Raw genomic sequence first — 23,720 nt, forward strand, 5'->3', positions numbered from 1 at the left:
TCTTCTCTATGGAGAACTCGTGCAAGGAAAGTGCCCTACAGGTAGACCACAGCTGCGATACAAGGACATCTGCAAGAGGGATCTGAAGGCCTTAGGGATGGACCTCAACAGGTGGGAAACCCTGGTCTCTGAGCGGCCCGCTTGGAGGCAGGCTGTGCAGCATGGCCTTTCCCAGTTTGAAGAGACACTTGGCCAACAGTCTGAGGCTAAGAGGCAAAGAAGGAAGGCCCATAGCCAGGGAGACAGACCAGGGACAGACTGCACTTGCTCCCAGTGTGGAAGGGATTGTCACTCCCGAATTGGCCTTTTCAGCCACACTAGACGCTGTTCCAGAACCACCTTTCAGAGCGCGATACCATAGTCTTTCGAGACTGAAGGTTGCCAACTAGGGAGAGGACTAACAGTGACAGAGGGTTGCTGTTTGCATGCCTGGCTTATATCATTGGCCAGAAGGCTACAGGATCCTGGGAAGTTGCCTCCCCTACCACCCAAGTATCACATCTCAGCAGGAGGAAGGCCAACCTCAGCAGAGGACTAATGGCTGTTGATTCTATTCATCAAGGATGTCAGTCATCTGAAAGGTTGAGGCTACATTTGACAGTACACTACAGCTTCTGTGAAGCGCAAAGAAGGGTCATTTGGGAGGGCTCCGGGGCAAATTGAACAACATCACCCCCTGGTGCTGCAGTCAGGAGGAAGAGCAATTGGCAGAAACAACTACACAGCACAGCAGGGAGAGGCCTCGTCTCTGGGGAAGATCAGCATTCATTTATTATGCCCTTATTTAATGCTTATTGATTTTGCTAGCCACATTGGACTTATCTTAACAAGAACAGGAAGGATTCAGATCTATTAAATGAATAAATTAAAATAACTATCAGCCAATATTCCACATTCCTTTCATAGGAAAGGCCCAACCATGCGGAGGTGTCACAGCTCCAGGCTGTCTTGGATGAAACCTGTTACTTAGATCCCTTCCAGTCAGGTTTTTGACCTGGTTTGATAGCAGAAACTTCATGGTGGCCCAAGGTCAAAGGTCCCCAAACTTTCAGCTGCAAAAGCCACATCACTCACTTTTGCTCTGGCTGGAGTAGGTCACTTGTGGAAAAGAATACAGGCACCCCCCGTACGTGAGTCCCATACCCACGGTTTCACTTATCTGCAGTTCTAGAATTCCCCCTTTGTTGTACTCATGACTCACCCCTCTTTCTTTGCAAACGCTTTGCTAAAGGAAGATTTTTCTTCCTTTTGCTTTAGAACAGTAAGCAGATAGTGAGAACCTAGACTCATAACTGCTAGAGGAATGCTACAGGGGGCAACAGTGAAAACACTAACAGAAAGTCTTCTGCTATCCACTTCTTGATAGCGTTCTCAGTGTTGTCTCCTGTCGTCTTTCAGTATTGAGGCTGAATCTGGACTATGGAAAGAAACATATCTCCAAAGCGAGCAGCAGTTCCAGGGCAGGAGTCAGTTTCATTGGGGCCATAGTGCAACGGGACATGTCAAAGGGTCAAATGCTCCCTTCCTGCATGCTAAGGTTCTGATACGGACACACGCAAACACAGGTGACTGCTACTGTAACATTAAATGATGACAGAAGTGCAGCTGATGTGTCTAGTATCACGTATGGTCAGACAAGGTTTTTAGGAAGCAGAATTATAGGGGCATAGGAGACAGCATAGGATGGTTGAGAGGACATAGTTTTGAGCTCCACCATAGTGCCAGGTGACCTCTTGAGTTGCTATGGCAAGATATCATTAAAGGATCCATGAATTCTGGCTTTCCGATTTTTTTTTTTTTTTTTAAAGCCAGCACAGAATGAGATCCCACACCCTCTATAGGCAACTTATTCCATCATCCAGTTGTCAGGGACAACTGTTATTTTCCCTGACATGCAAGCTCAGGGTCATTTTTTTTCCTGTACCGTCTCTTTTCCCTACACAGCTGATGCCAAGTTGTGCCACTCTATCCTTTTAATGATCTCACAAGCTATTTGCTCTTAGCCTTTTTCTGCCCATACTTATTTGTCATTTGTCGCCTAGATTTTTGCAGGCTCTTGCTTGCTGACCTGCCATCTCATTTTCTTCAGCTCTGCATTCCTCCGATAAAACATGTGCTTTTTCTGAGCATTAGGCTAGCATAACTCTCTGACATTTCGAAGATAAGTGGTGAAATCGCAGCCTGCCTGAAAATTACCTGGCAAAGAGGAGAGTGAGCCAGAGGGAAGATCACCCTTGTCACAAGTCTGTGATGTGTCAGAGCATTCTCATGAATGGTCACCATATGCCCATTCATCATCCCAAGGTGGCTTCAGCAGTTCAGCCTCCACCTCATCTGTTAGGCTTAGACAAGAAGCTGTCTAGGCAGCATCCATGTCCCTTCTATATTCTATACATTGCCTAGAATAGCAGTGACACTTAATCAGCTTTAATTAGTGCTGGTAGTGCTTCAGGATTAGCCAGCCTTTCATGATCATCTGTATAAATCCCAGATAATCCCATCAGGCAGTGATCCACAAAGACAATTGCCTCCAGATGAGAAAGGTCACAAATTGTATTTGATGGGGGAACCTTCATTGAAAAGGAAATAATAATTAGCATTTATATAGTGCATTTGAATGCTCAAAACACTTCACATGCATTATTGCTGTAATCCTTGCCTCAGCCCTATAAATTACATCTGTATCAATCTTTCCACATTGCATGAGGATTGGGTAGGACTGAGAGACTGAGAAATATGTACAAGTACAGAGTAGGAAAGAAAGGAAGAAGGGGAAAGAGAGAAAGATGGACATACGTGGTTAAAGAAATGTTAATAAAAGTGAATCCAAGGTCTGAAAAAGTTAAGCACTATTGCTCTAGAACAGTATTTCTCAACCAGTGGTACTTGAGGTACCACTTGAGGCCTCAGGATGTGGTGACGGCATCTGGCCTGGATGCCTTTAAAAGGGGATTGGACAAGTTTCTGGAGGAAAAATCCATTACAGGTTACAAGCCATGATGTGTACGTGCAACCTCCTGGTTTTAGAAATGGGCTACGTCAGAATACCAATGCAAGGGAGGGCACCAGGATGAGGTCTCTTGTTATCTGGTGTGCTCCCTGGGGCATTTGGTGGGCCGCTGTGAGATACAGGAAGCTGGACTAGATGGGCCTATGGCCTGATCCAGTGGGGCTGTTCTTATGTTCTTATGCTATTGGTGGGGGGAGCACATCCCCCAATGGCCCTACTAATAAATTCCCCTTCCTCAAACTCCTGCAGCACAGACCATTTGCGGCACACCAGTGTGTCACGGCACAGTGGTTGAAAATGGCTGTTCTAGGGGGAGGAGAGTTGGCTTAAAGGTATTCCTCGTCTGAGTAGCTCCCAGTTAATGATACTTGCAGGACCCCTGAATGTCTGCCGCCTGGCAAAGAGACCAGGAATGTGACACAACAAACAGCGGTAGGAGGCTTGGCTCAGCAGGCTGAGCTCCAAAGCATGCTTTTCCACACTTGAAAAAGCCCTCCTATCCACCCTGAGCCTCTTGCTGTTGTTTTCGCACTGCATCTGGCCTCCCAACCCAGAAGTAACTGGCAGTGATGAAGTTCCAGTAGAACTTCAAATAGGTGGACCATATGAAGTTGTATGGCAGAGAAAAAATCTTGAGAAACACTACTCTAAAGCAGTGATTTTCAATCTTTTTCATCTCACGGCACGCTGAGAAGGCAATAAAATTGTCAAGGCACACCATCTGTTTTTTGACAACTGACAAGGCACACTGCACTGACAGCAGGGGCTTACACCCCCCCAATAGCCCTACTAAGGAATGATCCTCCCCCAAACATCAGCGGCACACCTGCAGACCATTCATGGCACACCAGTGTGCCACAGCACACTGGTTGAAAATGGCTGCTCTAAAGTATTGCTCAGAGTGTTTTCCTAGGAACCCACTAAGGGATTCCACAAGCACGCTATAAGCATCTGCCCCCTTCCCAGTGTCTCCTGCCTCCCCGACTTTTGGCTCTCCTTCCCCTCCTGTTCTGGTTATTTGCCAATATTGGGTGCTGTACTGCTTTGCTTTACAGAGTGCACTGGCACTCTGGGTCTCCCCAAGACTCTGCCAACAGGGCAGGGAGTATATGCCAGCAGGGATCCCTGAGACTACTTTTAGAAGTGTAAAGGGTTCTAGAGACCAAAAGATGTGAGAATCGCTGCTCTGGAGCAAGGGGATAACATTTAACGTTGCTAGTACATACACTTTCGTCCCCAGTTGTTACTGTAATACTTCGTATCATCCTCCAAGGAAATGAGTATATTCTAATATTTAAAATATAGTGTGGCACTTTCTAAATGCTGTAAAGGATTATATAGTTGTAAGTATTGAATATCATCTGCTAAAAGACTTGTATACCAGCACTGGTGGTTTTATGCGACTTGCTGCTGTAGTGACCAAAAAGAAAAAAAGAAAAGATACTTTTGTTGCTCCGAATGCTCTTTCTGTTGTTGCCAGATTTGCGGATTGGCTCGTATTTCAATAAGGATGTTCAGGGGAACGTGGGATCAGAATTCAATAAAATTTTATTGCAGCACGCCAAGTGGAAAGCAGAACATTTGAAGACATTAAATGAAAGCTTTCTCTTTCTTGTGCTGGACCTTAGAGCCAACAAACAGACCGATAATTGAATAACAACCCTTTAAAGATAACGCAGGCACTGCAAAGCAAACTGGTGCTTTCATTGTATGTGAGATCAGAAAGAAAATGAGACAAAATTGCAACCTGAAAACAATTTAATGACAGCACCTTCCCTCAGGATCTTAATTACTTTGGGTGCCAGACATTGTTCTGTGAAAATTGTGCTTTTCCCTATTGTTTCTCCTCCATAGTTCCTTCTTACTGGGATGCAGAAGCAGTAATAAGATTTGCAAGCCACTACAGCAGAACATTGCCCGTTGTCAAGGCTCCCTCCCTCCTTCCCACAAAAAGCAATTAAAAAAAACTCAGGTTCCTCCTGAGGAAACACAATTCCACTTACCCACAGAAGGTTGAATGTAAGTGCAAAAAAACAAGAACCAAAGTCTCCTGCTGGTACTCAAAGATAGATAATTTGTTGGTATGGAGAGCCCCCGTATCCGCGGATTTGGTGTCCACTGATTCGGTTATGACTGGGCTATGTCAGAATGCCAGATGCAAGGGAGGGCACCAGGATGGAGGTCTCTTGTTATCTGTTGTGCTCCCTGGGGCATTTGGTGGGCCGCTGTGAGATACAGGAAGCTGGACTAGATGGGCCTATGGCCTGATCCAGTGGGGCTGTTCTTATGTTCTTATGGTTATCTGCGAATCTGGTTTGTGCTCTTTCACTCGTGCTGCCTCTGGAGGGAGCTCCATTCCCGTCACCTCTGGAAGGTCCTCTGAGCTCAGCAGAGGCCACAGACATCCATCTGCAGTCTGTGCTGGGCTCAGGCTGAGCTCTGCAGTTAAAATAATGCAACTTCCGGTTTTATGGAGAATCCGGAAATGACATTTTTAATGCCTTATGTCAGTGTTTCTCAAACTGTGGGTCAGGACCTACTAAGTGGGTTGCGAGCCAATTTCAGGTGGGTTCCCATTCATTTCAATATTTTATTTTTAATATATTAGACTTGATACTACCATGGTTTGTGACTGCATTTGGGGAGATGTTACAGACCTGTACTTTTAACAAGCTACTATGTATATTCTTTTAACAATGATAGGCAATGGGACTTACTCCTGGGTAAGTGTGGGTAGAATTGCAGCCTAGGATTGTAAAAATTTTCCTGCCTGATGATGTCACTTTCGGTCATGACATCACTTCCAGTGGGTCCTGACAGATTCTCATTCTAAAAAGTGGGTCCCGGTGCTAAATGTGTGAGAACCACTACCTTATGTCATTAGGAGGCCTGGGGAAGCCTTCTCTGTGAAACCAGCATTATTTTAACCGCTAAGCTCAGTGTGCACCCAGCAGAGGGCACGGTTGGACATCTGCAGCCTCTGCTGGGCTCAGAGGACCCTCTGGAGATGAGGTACAGTTCCAGAGGTTGAGGGCAGATGTTCGCCTGTATCCACGGTTTCACGTAAGCACAAGGTTTTCCGGAATGGAACCCTTGCAGATAAGGGAGTACGCTTGTATATGTAAAATGCCAGATGTGTTATAGCCCAATCCTATTTGGGCATCAGTGCAACATCTGTAATGCCCTATGCCTGCCCTGGCAATGCCACACCAATGCCATCCCAACAAGGACCAAATGCAAGACTGACACAGCCTGTTATCCTTGAAGCAGCATCCTGATGACAGCACAATATTGCTATGGCATCAGCATGTCACCCCCATGACATTGTCACATCTGTGGAGCATCTGTGTGTCATTGGTAGGAGCTAGTAGTTCCTCAGTTCCCTCTTCAACAGCATACAGTCCAGCAGGGCAGTGCTAGATAACACACTCATTCCTCAGTGTAGATGTTCCAGCATTATGAGCACTGCTCTGTCTGTGGCAGCTGCAACTGGCCTCCAGTAAGGGGTCACTTTTTCCCTAGAAGCTGGCCTGAATACCTTGTGGTGTGTCACCCTGTTGTTTCGGTAATGTATACTGATCTACAGGGCACTATTATGTGAATGGTTCTGTTTTATGTGAAGAGTTGGATCACTGACCTTTTGGTTTCCCCTGGTATTCCATAATTGTTGTCTGCCTTAGTTCGTCAAGCCATAGTTATGATCTCCTGACCCTCACTGACAGAGCACCTCTTCTGAGCATGGCCAAGGTATGAACACACAAAACTATTCCAGCTTTCCTTTCTTGTTCCGGATAGTACCAACATGGCTCTATTGTCATGTGTTGCCAAGGAATTTAGGTGTTAGCACAGCTGAGGGATTACAGCAGTCCCACATTTAGCAAAACTGACTTTTGTTATGAGCTCTACTAGAACAAAGAGAGGACTTCAGCCATTGCAGGCAGGGGAAAAGAAAGATGGGAAAAGAAGCCAAAGGCGAGATCTCGTAACAGTAGGAGAGAGCAACCCATAAGCCTAAACTAAGCAACAAATCTCCCCCTTCTGGTAGAGACCAACATTTACACACCCAACTGTGAACCTCCTCCTAGGACAACCAGCCTCTCTCATTTCCTCCCCTTGCTGTGGCTTCATTATATGGCTGCTTCTTGGCAGAGGCTGCACCTCACTGCTAACAAAGCCCACCCAAGGCCACAGAATCACATTGACATGTGCATGCTGCTTTAGGAAAGCAGGCTGCCAAAGGTGCAAGGGTATGCCCCTCATTGATTGGCCATGCTGCTAACCCAAAGCAGCTGGCTGACCTTGTCTCCATGCTAAATTCCTTCTGAGGGATGGAAGCAAATTCACGAGGCAGGCAGAGAAATGCAATTACATTAAGGGTGCAATCCTAAGCAATTTTCCAGCACCGAGATAAAGACAATGCAGCGCCCAGGAAAGGGAACAAACATTCCCTTACCTTGGGGAGGCCTCCATGAGTGCCACCCAACTGCAGGAGGCAGCACACGTTCCATTGGAACAGTTACGCTAGTGCTGAAAAGTTGGTTAGGATTTGGGCCTAAGGCTGCAATCCTATCCATGTTATCTAGGAGTAAGCCCCATTGCCTATAATAGGACTTACATCTGAGTAGTCATGCATAGGATTGGGCTGTAAATTTCTTAGTTACTTTATATAGCTTCCCAGCTTGCTGAATCTTGGGGAAAATCTTCAGAATGTTTGAACCCTATAATAGAAGAAGCATACAGGTTACTGTTTTTGTAACATTTTAAAAAAAACACACCACAAATAATCAACATCAGCACAAAACATTCCCCTGTTCAAGGATTTAAAAAATAGCATTCATCAAACGTCAAAAGGCAATTCCTGTCCAGATCATTTGATAGATTTACTAAGGCTAGATTTTCATATCCATTTCTCTAGAAATTCCGAGCTGTGTCTCAATTGACTTAAGCGTCTCATAGTAGAACAAATGGTTTGGCATTTGCAACCTGATTGTCAGGATTGATGCATGGAGCTCCTTTACTTTTGGATTTATAGATAACCCTTTCCTTATTTTCTTCCCATGAATTGTACTTATTCACTTTCTTTTACCCCCTTCACCTTTTTAGCATTTAATTTGAATTTTCTCAGCCTTTGGGGGAGGAGATTTAGCACCAAGCTGCTAGTTAATGTTAAGCATGTTGTTTGGCCCTGTCTGCTTGTTAAAGTAGCTATTGTGGTGGTGGTCGGGAGAGATTAGTATTAGGACCAGCATGCACAGAAAAAGAGAGTTTAACCCTTTTCTAACTAAGAATGTATGTCTGCTACTGCTAGTTGCTCTGAAAGGGAAACTTCCACTGGTGCCAATATAAGTTTCCCTTCCAGGGCAAATAACAGCTTTAAGAGTATTATTTTTACTGCACAGCAGAGGAGGATTAAAAACTTCCGCTATAATTCCGGTTTCCTTTCACTATTTGGTTTAAAAAAAAAATTGGAGGACTAAACTCTGTGTTTAAAATAATGTGTAGTTTGACCCTCAATTGGAGAATGCTTACTAGACTGCGGGGAATGGTATTTGCTTCCTGAGGTATACAGCACAGTTCAAACTGGATTTAGCTCAAATTCTCAACCAATAATTTGTCACTGAGATGGGTCCAATCTGCGAGGAGGCTCAGAGTGGCATTCATATTGAGATGGGTGCATGTGTCTCCAATGTGCACAAGTCCTATTTGCATTCTGCGCAGGCACAAGTCTTTATATTTTGTCCAAAATGCAACAGCTCTGTGCATTTAAGAACATAAGAACATGGCCTTGCTGGACCAGGCTAAGGGCCCATCTAGTCCAGCTTCCTGTATGTCACAATGACCCACCAGATGCCTCTCAATTTGTAAAGCTTGTTGACTCAGGCAGAACACAAATTAGGTAAGAATATGAACCATAACATCTACTGCTGGTGGAAATGGATGTGTTTGTGTGGGGTGGTTGTACTTGAATTAAAGACACAACAGTCTGACGAAATTCAGTAAACCAGGGCTCTCAAACAATACATGCTTACTAGCCTTCATCTAATGTGAGGAAGAAAACACTCTAAGAACTGCTTTACAATGCTTGCTTAAGCACACATTAAAATGAGTGTAAAATGGGTTTTTACAGTGAAACACAGCCTGGATCGCATCACTTAAAGATGGCTGGCAGATGGTGTGTATTCCTGTTTTTAAGAATGAGCAATAAGTGTAAAATGAACAGCACAGACCTCTAAACATAGTCAGCATCTACAAACAGAAGGGGGACGGATTTATGAACTCTTCTGAGGGTATTTGATTGTCATATGGAGCATTATATTATACATTAAAAATTCCTCATCACATTATGAATAAAAACCCAGACAGAACATATGAGTATCTGAATTCTGAGGAAATTTAAGGTGGCTGCAATCTGTACTTAAAAAAAAAAAAAAAAGACCTTAATAGCATGACTTTTTCTTTCCTTCTGTTTTATTAGTGAATTTTAAAAAACCAAAAAAGAAAAAGAAAGAAAATTCTTCATAAATGAAACATAAAAATAGCAAAGAATAATAAGCAATTTAGACATAATTATCTAAAAAAACCTTCCAAATATCCCAAAATGGATCCATATGTAGTTGTCCTTTATGTGCCATTCAAATGCTGATGAAGATAAGAGGTCCTCATTCCATTGTGAAGTGGTGGAGGGGCACTTCTGCTTCCAATGTCTCAGCATGTCTTTTAGTTACAGTAAGGACACAAAGAGTCCATTTCCGCTGCTCTGCAGTTAACTTCCATGAAATAGGCAGATAGTTCAAAAGCACGTATGTATGTAGGCAACCTTCAGTCTCGAAAGACTATGGTATCGCGCTCTGAATGGTGGTTCTGGAACAGTGTCTAGTGTGGCTGAAAAGGCCAATTCGGGAGTGACAATCCCTTCCACACTGGGAGCAAGTGCAGTCTCTCCCTGGTCTGTCTCCCTGGCTATGGGCCTTCCTTCTTTGCCTCTTTGCCTCAGACTGTTGGCCAAGTGTCTCTTCAAACTGGGAAAGGCCATGCTGCACAGCCTGCCTCCAAGCGGGCCGCTCAGAGGCCAGGGTTTCCCACCTGTTGAGGTCCACTCCTAAGGCCTTCAGATCCCTCTTGCAGATGTCCTTGTATCGCAGCTGTGGTCTACCTATAGGGCGCTTTCCTTGCACGAGTTCTCCATAGAGGAGATCCTTTGGGATCTGGCCATCATCCATTCTCACGACATGACCGAGCCAACGCAGGCGTCTCTGTTTCAGCAGTGCATACATGCTAGGGATTCCAGCACGTTTCAGGACTTTGTTGTTTGGAACTTTGTCCTGCCAGGTGATGCTGAGGATGCATCGGAGGCAGCGCATGTGGAAAGCGTTCAGTTTCCTCTCCTGTTGTGAGCGAAGAGTCCATGACTCGCTGCAGTACAGCAACTTTAGGTAGCTTTATAAATAACAGACGTTTAAAGTGAGAGAGATTCTTATAAAGTGGCTGTTCCTCTTCTGTACATTGTGCATTGCACCCATGACCAGGAACTGCATCAGCACGGTGCGGAGGAGCACTCAGAGTAGCACCCAACTCCAGGTTCAGGCTCCCGTGCAGAGTTCATACTTTGTCACTGGGCAGTGAGCACAGTGATGTCCTCATGTGCTGCTGTAACATTAAGCTTAACATTGTATAGAGTTCCCTCAGGATAAAGACTACTAGCTAAAGATGTTAGAATTCCATATGAAAAGGCAACACAACATAAGAACAGCCCCACTGGATCAGGCCATAGGCCCATCTAGTCCAGCTTCCTCTATCTCACAGCGGCCCACCAAATGCCCCAGGGAGCACACGGGATAACAAGAGACCTCATCCTGGTGACCTCCCTTGGAGGCCTTAACAAGCTAAAGAGGTTAAGTGAACGTGCTATTTTTCTCATAGAGGCTCAAAAGTGGTTTACAATAAATAATCCATCATAGCAGGGATAAACTATTTTTGCTTCAAATTAAGTACATATGCTTTAGTCTTTGGCTGATGCTTGATGTTGCTTGTTTGTGTATTTCATTACTCAGTGATTTGACTGGCAGTTTTTTAAATCTTTCAATGCATAGAATATCCAGGGAGGTAGTTACTTTGCAGGGCCTTATGGTCAATGCAGCAGTTCTGCTGGCTGGAAATGGAGAGGAGCAAAGTCAGAGTTGCTGTGGATAGAAAAGAAATTCAAGAACACAGGAATGTGTCACAGAGCAGTGCAAACACTGTAATTACAACCACAGTGCTGCCTGTCATGCAATCCAATCACCCCACCATTGTGTCAGAGAAATTAATTAGGCAAAACAAAGCTGGAGATACAAAACAATTCTGGGTTTGTTAAAACAGTGCCTGACGCATCTGACCTTGAGCTTAAGATCCAAAGCCTTCTTATATAGCACTAAGGAAGCAAAGAGATTGCAATAGAAAGCATAATTGTCACTCAATCATCACAAAACAAGCAAGGGGAACGTACTCCAAAACAGTCTGTTTCTTGTCGCCAGTACTTGTTACAGGGCTAAAATCATCAGGAAGAATCATTTTGGCACCAAGGTTTCACTGATAAGCTCACCCCACACATTCCAAAGGGATAGGGTGTCTCTGGTTCTCAAACCAATTTCTAGCTAGGGTCAGCCTCCCATACTGAAAATGGTGTGTTTTTTTTTCCTCTGCCAAGATGAAATTTGAGACATTCTTATTAATGCTGTATAAGGACTTAAATATAAGGTCAATAATACTTAATTAAAGCAAAAATCAAGGTTTCTCCATTAATTGAAATTCTTCAGAACCAACTTCTTTTTATCTGATCAAGAGATCAGCCAACAGCCATGGAAAATCATCGCCATCATCGCAGCTGCTTCAGCCATAGGTCCAATGGAGATTGCATCCCCCACTCCTACAGTGCTCGAAGTATTTACCTTCAGGACCAGTTCCAATAACCTTAAGTGCATAGGACAGTGTAATGGCAACTTGGATTCCCTTCTGTAAGATGGGTGAAAGGAAATCAATGTTAGTACATCTGAGGTTGATGGGAATCATTAACACTTCTCCTTCGATACCTGTGTTTAAACAGCACTTAAGAGTTGACATTTGAACAGCAGGCCCACTAAGCAATGATTTTTAATAAACATATTTAACTTTACAAAACTACCCAATCACTAGAGAATATCAAATATTGTACGTTTATGTGAGAAAAAGATGACAGTGATCCAGCTTTTTGAAAGTATCAGAATCAAATTGCTAACAGGGAGCCACTCACTGCCATGGTCCTGATCTGTATCGGGGGCCCACGTGGCTACTCTCGGCAGTTAAAAATACAGACATTCAGGTTCCTGTTGTACAGGCTCAGATATTCTACTTTGGCCCTCGCTGCTTTCTATAAAAAAAGAAATTAATATATATTCCCTACCTTTTAATTTTGTTTCAGGTTTCAGGTTTTATATTGCAGCTGTTACAAGAAAATAAATGCAATAAGCTGTGCAAATGCACAGTTGAAAAGCACAATATACATAGTAAAGTGTGTGTGTGTGTGTGTGTGTGTGTGTGTGTGTGTGTGTGTGTGTGTGTGTGTGTGTGTGTGTGAAACTAGCTTTACTTAAAATTAAAACGGTCATTTAGAATATTTTTGGAATCCTGAGAGATCCATAAAGAACAAATCTTAATATTGAATGAAAAGCACAGAAGACATGCTCCCACCTGAGTTTTACCAGGCAGCATCACTTCTCAACCAAAATTTGAAAGCATGCACTGTAATATTAGTTCCCAGATGGAATCAATTTTGAATCAAACTATATTATACCCTCCTTTCTGCTACTGTAAGGATAGAAAAACTTCCATTGAAAGCCTGCTCTTTTTCTCCATAAACTAGTGTAGTCCTGACAACATTACATTAGTCCCTGCTGCCAAACATTTTCAGCTCTTTCGCTGGCAGAGTAGCACTGCCATCATACTGTTCTATCCCAGGCAACGTACCAATGTAGAGTGTCAAGCAGTGTCTTATCTCCAAGATCCATTGACACGGGGAACTTACGGGTAGTTATGATCTTAAAGCCATGCAACCAGTGTATTGAGGCCCATAGGATTGCACTGTCAGCTGTTATTTGCACTATTGTTTTGTGAGTTGGTTTCAGTATAGGACAGTGGTCCTATATTTTTTAAACTTTTTCAGCTGGTGGCTCCTTTGACATACTGGGCCATTGACCACAGCTCCCCATTAGGGCTACAATCCTATATGGTGAGTTTTTTTTTCTCTGTGACGATTCAGTTGATCCCCTGGCTTGTTTCCATGGTTTCCCCTGGAGCCACAGCTCACAGTTTGGGAACCACTGGTATAGGGTATACATCCTCAGGAATGTATGCTCTGCAGCATTGTTCACTCTTGAAAATGTACAAAATATATAAATTGCAAGTATTTTTTTTTAACTGAAGTTTGTTAGTCTGCACACGGAAGACACAGAAAAGACAAAGTTGAACACACTTAAAACAATTGTGTTTGGGCCAGGCAATATTGCACTATAGTGACTTATGCTCACATTGTCACAATTTCAACCCCATATAGGAGTAATTGGAATCACACTGATCATTGTTGCTGTGGGCTTTGTTGGTGGAAGGTTCTGTTCTCTGCTCCTTTGTAGGGGAGATGCCTGTAGAGACTTGGATTCAAGTCAAAATGACTCAAAAATTGGCCCTGGACAAATCGCAGCGGCTGCTGTTTGATCTCATGGGTGACTCAGGAGTCAAGGAGACTCAGGACTTGACTCGAGACTCTAGGACAGCCATTTTCAATCACTGTGGCCACTGGTGTGCTGAGACTAGTCTGCAGGTGAGCCATAGAGGTTTGGGGGATGGTCATGTATTAGCAGAGCCAATGGGGATTTGAGCCCCCCACCAGCAGCGTGGTGTGCCTTATCAATTTTCAAAAAACTAACAGTGTGCCTTGGCAATCTTAGTGCCTTATTAGTGTACAATGAGAAGAAAAAGGTTGAAAATGGCCACCCTAGGAAGTGACTCCAGTCACTGGAATTTGGTAAGCCCTCCCTGTCACACCCATCTCTCCACTCTGTTTGGGTAGTATGCCAGTGGAATTGCGTTCTAGCACACAGTTCCACTGGAATTGCAGCAGCAGCAGCATCTAGGAAGCTACAGCAGTGGAAAGTGGCTCCTGCCAAATTCTGTGCCACTTCCAGACTGGTTTGTTTGTTTTTTGTTAGTATCACATTATGCCGTTATGCAGTTCTCCCTCTTCAAAAGAATTCACGTAAGCCTTTTCCTGTCTCCTTTGGTCAAGAGCTGATGCCCACCTTTTGGAACAGAGATGCTGCTGACAACATCGTCCCATCATTCCTGCAGAATGTGCTTGTTAAAAATGCTGAATAGGAAACCTCATACTTTTCTCTTAGCGTAGAAAGGGTACTGCATGGAAAATCTTGATGTGTGTAGCATCATTGAAAATCTAATCAGGAATGCTCCATTGGGCTGCAAAATCATTGTTGGAAACAACATTTTAACAGGAAAATAGTGCTGTAATTGCTGAAGGAGGTTTTGGCTGTAAGTGCTGCATGATCTGTTATTACTTACTGTGGCAGCACATGAGAAAACCATTTCCCGGGTACTTTGCTGAATAACCCAGTGGGGGGAAAGGTTGCATTCCCTCCAAGGGTCAAGACTCAAGCAGGGATGGACAAACTCCTCTCAGCTTGTTTCCAAACTGGTTGAGTCATTATGAACATGATAGGAAATGCAGAAATCACATGCAGAAATACGGTCTGTTCTTTTGAAATGGACTCATAATGTTAACTGAACCAAATCATATTGCTTTATCATATTTAAATGCCTCTCAAAGTTTTATCTGTTTTGTTTTTAATCCAAGTCCTGGTCATGTGTCACAACTCAGACAGAGCTAACCTAACACCCCCCCCCCCCCAAAACGCTTGTGCAGGACTGGGACAAAATATAACTCAAACTAAAAACGCATCCCGCCCCTTTGCTGTATATGCAGAGTCAGTCTGGTCCCGCAACTTCAAAGTGATGTCACTGTAGAGAAAATAGTAGTCCTCAGGAAATGGGGATTTGCGTGGACTTCCCTCTTCTTACTCTCCAGTGGACTCCATTTCACATATGGTTCCCAAAAGAAGAATAATTTTCATTGACGTGCATTTGGCAGGCTAAGTTTAAAGCACTGTGCAAGAGGGCATTCAGATCAGCAGCTGTTAGCACAGTTGTCTAACAAACACATAATGACTGAGCCAGTCTGTAGCACATCCCCAGAGCTTTCAGTGCTTCTTGGGTTATCTGAGTGAAAGCTGCACTTTGATTTCCATTATTCGGCTGAACTGAATAGTCTTACACTGTGCTTCCACCTGCTTGGTCAGTGTCAAAGTTTGGTGTGTGTCTGTGTGTTTAATGTGTACCATTGTAACTATATACCCATTTCACAAAGATTATACCATAGAACAGTGTTTCTCAAACTGTGGGCTGGAACCCACTAGGTGGGTCGTGAGCCAATTTCAGGTGGGTCCCCATTCATTTCAATATTTTATTTTTGCTATATTAGACTTGATGCTCTCATGGTATGTGACTGCATTTGGGGAAATGTTACAGACCTGTACTTTTAAACAGGCTACTGAGCATATGCTTTTAACAATGATAGTAAATGGGACTTACTCCTGGGTAAGTGTGGGTAGGATTGCAGCCTAGGATTGTTACAAATTCCCACTTCCAGTGGGTCCTGACAGATGCTCATCCTAAAAAGTGGGTCCCGGTGCTAAATATGTGAGAACCACTGCCAAAGAAAATAAGCTGCTTATAATCTGTAGGTAGGTTCTGAACGCATTGTTGAATCCGTTTGTGAACTTAAAGCAAGTTGGGGTAATCTATTAGGGCATTTACTGTGATCATGGAGAGATGGATGATCTATCACATTAAATCACCAAATTCACAGAATTGCAGGAAAATTGTTCTTTTGCCAACTTGTAGATAAGATGCTTTTAACAACAACAAAGAGGTGAAGTGGAGTTGTGGTCCTAACACAGTACCTATTGGCAGGAAGAACTGTGGTTGCAGTAAATGAGGCTATCCTTCTTTTGGAAGAGGTGAAAGGATGGAGACAGAGTAATGCCTTGCCACTTGATTTGGCCAAAATAGTTAGCAGGGTGTGGTGAGAACGAGAGGGTGAAGCATTAAGCTTTGTGCAGGAGCTGGCAGATGCAGGGTTTTGTAAGTGCAAGAGTCTTGAATTACCATCTGAAAAACCAAAGCTCATCTTATAGAGCGTAATACAGCAAGAACTAGTTCATAAACCATTTCTTGTGGCAACTCTCCTACAGTGCTGATTGGGCCTTAGCAAAAGATATATCAGGGCATACACCAAGTGACAGCCATCAGTATCACACCAACATTTTTCCTGGTTGTGTAGTTTGATGTTATGCATTGTTTAAACTACCCTGTTCCAGTTGGCAATCTTAATTAAAAACTCAGAAAATCACTGCCTTTCAAATTGTGGGTAACTGTTTTCATAATAGTTAATTTGCTCATTTTTGCACATATTGCTGAAGTTTGTTAGGCAAATATATTCTGAATGAAATAATTCTTTTTAAGAATAGCTGGTTTTAATTAATCCATTCTGCAAACTGTTTTCAGTCTTCAAAAATAGCTTCCCAGCTACCGCATGCTTATTCAGAATATGAACTAAAATTGTTTCTCAACATATTTGAAAGGCACAGAAGATGAGTAACAGTCACATTCCACTTGTAAATGACTCCTCTCTTCACAGTTGAAGAACTGCATCATTTAATCAGTTGAAGCTTGCAATATTAAGATGTGTATCCAGGAATAGCATTGTAGCATTTTCTCCTGGTAAGGTTTCAATTTGGAGTTTTGTGTGCACTTTTGGGGAGTACAGCTCATGAAGAATGCTGACCCTAGTCAGCAGATAATTTTTGGACTAATTCGACAACAGCACTTGTCCTAGCATTCATTCATTAATTCATTAATTCATTCATTCATTCATTATTTACTCACTTACTTACCACCTGTCTCATCCTCAGATTTCTCCTCAGATATTACTCAAGGTGGTTTACATAGGTAGGCTGTCTTAGACACAATATGGGTCTTTACAACATTGTTCTATACATAGAACTCTTCAGTCTCCAGATGTTTTCCTTCCTCTTTCTTAGCTGCTAATACTTGCCACAAACTACCCTGACGACAGAGTGCAGTGTGCCCCCCCTTTGCCCTACACCCCTCTCAGATGTATAGGATCAGGCCCAAAGAAGCCTCCTATGGAGTGAGATCTTGAATCTGAGTGAATAGATCTGTAGATCTGAAGGGACTTGTCAAAGGACAGTCTCAGGAGTGTAGCAAACACACTTAGCAACATTTATTACCTGGCTGCTCAGATAAGAGGAAGGGATGGAAGGGGAAGTAGAGCAGTAGCATTTGTGCACTTGAATCAAGATGATCCCCTTCTTCACCAGAGATTAAACTTTTCAAGATTCAGAGAAAGGGCTGAAACCCAAAGAATTCTAGTCAGGGCTGGCCCACTGTTGATGTGAACAGTGCAGCTGACATCAGATAATGGGTAGTGGGCAGCAGCAAAGAGACTCACAACCCAATTCTGTGCTTCCCAGCGCCGAGGGTTGCAGCAACGCCGAAATGGTTACTGCTGCATCCCATGGGGCTGGGAAGCAGCGCAGGATCTACTCGGGGTGTACACTTCCTTGCCCCGTGTAATCCCCAGGCAGCCCCAACGGGTCACCATGGATCAGTGCCTGCTCTTGAGGGGGTGCAGATTTGAGGAGACCCACGTTGGGTCTCCTGGGTCAGGACGAAGGTTAGGATACAGTGGCAGAGCCTGCCACTGTCTCCACCTTCCTCCCACCCTGCTCCCTCCCCCACCATGCTTTCCCCCCACCCCCTCTGCCCCAAATGCCTCCTCCCCACCCAGACATACTATTCTACCACCTGGCACTTGTCCAGAGCTCTAGCGGCAGTCTCTCATCCTCTGCCTATGCCAGACCCACGCAGAGTATTGTAGGTATGCCTTATAGCACATTTGCAACACTGCATGCAGGCACTGGGCCAGCACAGCCCAAATAGGATCAGGCCGTCAGTGTGCTTTCCTTGCCAAGTCTCTCACAGCCTCCTTCTAACCTGCCATGGTTCAGAAGGTGACAATCCTACCCCCACCCAGGGCTGGCTTTTGGTGCTATAGGACCAAACTGGAAAAAAAGGTTTTGTTGCACCCCAGGTTCACAGCCAAAGTCTGTAGAATCTTAGGGAGCAAACCTAACCCCTTATGTCAGTGCTTTCCAGCACTGGCATAGCGGTGCCCATGGGACGTGTGCTGCATCCTGCAGTTGGGTGTCACTCACAGAGGCCTCCTCAAAGTCAGGGAATGTTTGTTCCCTTCCCTCAGAGCTGCATTGTCCTTGAGTCAGTGCTGGAAAGCACTGACATAAGGGGTGAGGATTGCGTCCTTAGGGACATAAATAAAATTTATTATAGACTTTATATCTGTGAGGTAGAATGAAAAACAATCAAAATATGTGCTTAAAAAGTGTGTTTGTGTAAGTTCCTGGACCAAATAGATCTAAATACATTTTAATATAAAATTGCATCCGTGTAAGCCTACAAGTAAATAAACAAACTGTAAACAGCTACGAAACCATTCGTTTTCGTGACTGTGAAATGATTTAGTAAAGATATTACATTTTATTTTTTGTTTAGAAAAAACAATTCAAAAATTCAAAAAGATTACCCTAGCGTGGTGGGGGCGGTGGCCCTTTGGCACAGGACCCAATTGGAAGCAATTGGTCCAATTGACTTAAAGCCAGTTCTGCCCCAAACCCCTACCCTTCTCCTTCGTCAGTCCCTTTCAACAAAGCACAACATTTGATACACTTTGGGAGTGTTACCGGCATAATTCCCAAGTCCTGCTTAGTTTGAAGGAACTAAGGAAGGAACAAGGAGTGGAGGTAGAGAGACCGATGGCCACTTTTTTGTGTGCATAGCCCAAACTACAGTGTGTGGGAGACATACTCAAAACTCCCTGCCAGTGTAACCATACCTGCTTGTACGCGCTTACAAGAACAAAATATTTTTTTGTATTATTTGTACTCAAACCCTTAAGAGAGAGTTTGGGGACACTCAGTTCTGCCGAGCAACCAATAGATTTTGGTTAATGAGGACCATAAATATATTTGAATGATATTTGCCATGGTTTGGTTCTGGCAGCTGCAGAAGCAATCTGTGTCATCAGAATGATCAAATGTTTTCCTTGTGCAGATTAAATAGGAGCTATATTAATCAAAAGAAGGAAAATGGCCTCCAGAGACAGCTCACAAGATAGCGCAGTCATGCTTTTGATTTGCTTCTGACCTCCTCTGGACTGAAGACGGTGATTTGAGAGCTTCACAGGTGATGAATTGCAGTACAGCAAAGAAAGCACAGCTGTGACGTACGGCCAAACTCTAATTTTCCTCCAAGGGGAAAAAGGCCAAAAGTGATGCTAAAGCTGCATTTAAAGTTCTGGGATGCATCGTTTGTGAACGTTGTGAAAGCAGGAAAGGGCTAGCCTGGCCTTTCAGCAATCCAGGGAAGACAACTTCCTGTTACCATTCATGGCTGAGCAGAGTTTTGAGCCTGGTCCAAGTCCAGTACTGTTCTACACTACACCTTTATAGTGTAGGCTCTTTATTTCTCTCCACAGTGAGAACTCTCATATAGTCTTCCTTTTTTCTTACTGGCTTAGGCCATGCGATCCTTCTTAGTCCTATGTCCTGGTTATGCTGGTATAATTTCAACCTAATGTGGGCAGGATCCTAAATTAGTCTAAGACAGAAGTAGAAAAAAAAAACAGCTGAGAAATACAGACAGATGCAGCCCCACTTGCAGTCCGTGGCAACACTGCCAGCATGTATCGGTCACAGGTGGCATGCTGATACCCCCCGCTTAGACCAGGCATAGATGGGGAGATGCCCCACTGACAGCAACATACCTCACCCCCCCCCACACACACACACACCACACACAATGTGTGTGACACAAGGATGTCACAGTGCAGGTAACCTATGGGGGGGGGAACCTGCACTGAAATGCCCATGTCTCTGCCCTGTTTGGGGGCCTCCAGCAGATATCGTTACTCTGCCAGAGCTGTTCTACCGGCATAGCCAATACAGCAGCAGACGATTTACTCAAGTTCCACCAGTGGAGGAAAGGAGATTACAACTGAAGCTGATCAGACCATTTTTTTTCAAGTGTAGGAATCGCACCCGTCAGGAAAGAACTAAAAATCTCCCTTATCCCATTTTTGGTCTAAGTTTCCTTTTGAGCATTAGCCAAGGAACTTTCTCAGAGGCTTAAAAATCCAAGGATAAATCACCCAAAGACCACCTCTGTCTCCATGCTTGATGATATCCTTAAAGAATTCTAAGACGCTGAATAGGCAAGACAGCATGCTGATTTTCGATCTGTAAAACTAGTTCTTCTGTAGTTAGCAATTGCAACTAAAAAGAAATGTTGGCCAGTTTATCTGAGATGGAATTAAACTGTCAGGTCTGTAACTTCCTGGATCTGCTACATCCTTACTTACCACTGATGTGGCACGATGATCACATTTCTGATAATTTTAGTTACGTAACTGTTTCAAGTTGACAATTCTAACTTAAAGAATGTTCACCAGTTTCTCTGAGACATAATTGAAGTGGTCAGGTGTAATGTCCTGGATCTTCCAGCATTTCTTAAACATAGGTCACAACCTGATTTTTAGTGGGACACGGGGCCCACCGAGGCCAGGAAGCTGCAGAATAAAATGGCGCACAACCTGGACATCGCTTCTGAGGGATGCCTGCACGCTAGTCCAGAGTCATTGACAGTATTGTGCTGTGTTTCCTAAACTGTTTGCCACAATGTACCTGTACTGGTCGTGCACCATTTTATTCTGGCAGGCCCCAGATCCACAACGGACAACATAGTGGATTTCCAACATAAGAAGTTTCAGGACCCCTATTCTAGATCCTCGATTTACAATTGATGTTACAGCGGTCTGATAATCAGATATCTGATAAAAGGCTGATTGTAGTTACAGTCAGTTCTCTTTAAAGCAGATTTTTTAAGTTGACAGTTCTGGGGTGGATGACTTGCATGCGCCAATTCTGTGACGTTACCATTTCACATCTGCAGAATACATTAAAATGTTCTCATAGTGGAGAGGGGCTGGGGCCTTGACACCTGCCTAACTATACTGACCACTGATGCCTCTGTATAAGAATGTCCCCGTTTTTGACTGTGAAATGTTGAAGAGTGCAGTTCCCACTTCAGATGTTGCGTAGAACACTTGAATAAAAGGGTGGAGGAGTCAAGAGCTCTTTTTTTTCCCTTTGCCATTATGCAATGCTTGAACCATGCTAAGGTAAATATGAACTCCTCCATTAAGAAATAGGTTGTTGCCCATAGTACTTATGAGTTCAAACATAACCTGCCTGACAGCTAATGTGTTACTCATGTACTGCGTAAAGCTGGTAATCTGGAAAGGGCCCTGATGGAAACAGGACAATCCTTAGGCCAGCAGTTTTCAACCCATGTGCCACAGCACATTGATGTGCCACAAATGGCACACAGGTTACAGCAAGAGTTTGGGGGAGAGCCGTTTATTAGTAGGGACTTTGGGGGATGTGAGTTCCCCCTGTGCTGGCAGCGCAGTATGCCTTGTCAACTGTCAAAACACCAATGTTGTCCCCTGAACATTTTAGCACCTCGTCAGTGCATCGTGAGGTGAAAGAGTTGAAACTGCTTTAGACCTACAAGTACTGGAAGATGAAGCAGAATGTTGCAGTACAATCAAAACAGGAGGACATGATGACTGATGCAGAAACATTTAGGAGGTTTATCAACTAGATTAATTCATTGAACAATTTAAATCTACTAAAAATGTTGCCCCTGCTTAATTAGGCAGCAGATTTTTTAAAACTTTTTTTAAAAAAATACAAGTACTTTCAAAAACTACAGGGAGATGCAGTTTCTCATTTTTCACATCGAGGGCGATGCCACGGTGCATCATTTAAAACAACGTATTATCTATCTTCTGAACTAGGGCTTTTTGTATGCAAATATATGTCGGTTTAATTGATGAAATAAGTGACCAATCAATTCACTCATGAGACAAATTGGCTAAGTTTTTTTCATCAGGTGACTGCAGTCATTATTTTTAAGTCGTGGCAATAAAAACTGTTTGCTTTTGCTTCAAAATTATTTTTCTGTTCATGAAATCACCGTTGCAGGAGCTTTCCATCTTTGCTAAGATCATATTGGGAACTTTTGGTGACAAGGCAATTTGAAATTGAGAGTTCTGAGTCATACTTTGTTCACTGGGATCATAATTCTTGGTCCACCAAAACATGTGCAGCCTGTGCGCTAACTTGAATATGTTTTGGATAAGATGCTGCATGCTGTTTACACTGTCGTAACATGCTGATACGTGCTAGGTTTGTATTTACAAAAAGGCCTTACATCATAATGAATACATCCTATTCAGGAGCAAATTACACAGTAACTGATACTTCAGCGCAAGAGGAAAAGAAAAGTGCCTAGCCAGTACAGTACCATTAACCTATTCTCTTTTTCTCCTTTCTTGCTTTCTTCTTTCTCTACAATAGAAGTGGAACAAAAAGGTAATTAAATACCTTTCACATATTTTTATATATATATATATATATATATACCCATTCTCAGTAATTATGGGATACAGTATTGTAACATTTTAATGCTTAATTTCAAGTTTTTTCATCACTAACTTTCACTATGTTAATCTGTTGGCTAAAAGTTGAATTTTATCTGCTGTTCAGCAATGCTAACATGTCACCTCCTTGCTGGAAAGGCTTGCTGGCACCACCCTTCTTTTTTAAAGGATTGTTTTAAAAAAATTAAAATGTATTCCTTTGTACAATTTATGGGAAAGCATTACATAATTTGCAAGTGGGCATGTACGTGCATGTGCACGCTTGCATGTGCAGGTGCCATGCTTCTTGCAGGTTGGCCCTCACACTAGCAGCCCAATCCTGAGCTGCCCAGGGTGCATGGGTGTAGCGGCGCTGAGAACAGCTGCCACCGCATCCTGCATGCCTCAGCCTGCCGCAGGCCGCTCCTCAGGAGAAGGGAACTTTTGTCCCCTTCCCCTGGGTAAGGGAAGCAACCATGCAGTGGGGCTACTCACTTAACTGCTGACCAAAAGGTCGATGGTAAGGTGAATGCATTTGTGTAGCGCACTGAGCTCAACCGGACCCACCTCCTGCCTCCCCGCTGCCTCTCCCAGGCACGTCACCCGCTCGCCCTCTCTCCACCCTCCCCACGCCTCCCCCCTCCCCGGAACACCTCCTCCCCGCCCCGCTTACTGTGCCGTGGCTTGGTGGTCTGTGAAACCACCGAGCAGCAGAGGACGGGCGCCCGCCCAGTGCTAGCCCAGCGCTGGCCCGCACTGGACTAGCACAGGTGCTGGTCCAGCGGTAAGCCTCACAGACCTGCCTTCCGGCACAGGTCTGAGCTCAGGATTGCGCTCTAAGGCTACAAGTCTATCCTGGGAATAAACCCCATTGACTATAATGGGACTTACTTCTGAGCAGATATGCATAGGATTGGACTCTGAATAAGACTCAAGGGATGCTCTTGGGTCAAAAGGCCACAGTTTTAAATTTAAACAATAACTTGA

At 43.8% G+C, this 23,720-nt stretch overlaps 1 protein-coding gene across 4 annotated transcripts in view; it reads left to right on the forward strand.

Annotated features, from left to right (window-relative positions):
* ADGRL3 (adhesion G protein-coupled receptor L3) overlaps positions 1–23,720 on the forward strand; it is a 675,925-nt gene that overhangs the window by 388,345 nt on the left and 263,860 nt on the right. The window lies entirely within an intron of this gene.

The sequence above is a fragment of the Tiliqua scincoides genome, chromosome 2 (genome assembly GCF_035046505.1).
Source record: "Tiliqua scincoides isolate rTilSci1 chromosome 2, rTilSci1.hap2, whole genome shotgun sequence".
Classification (NCBI taxonomy): Eukaryota; Metazoa; Chordata; class Lepidosauria; order Squamata; family Scincidae; genus Tiliqua; species Tiliqua scincoides.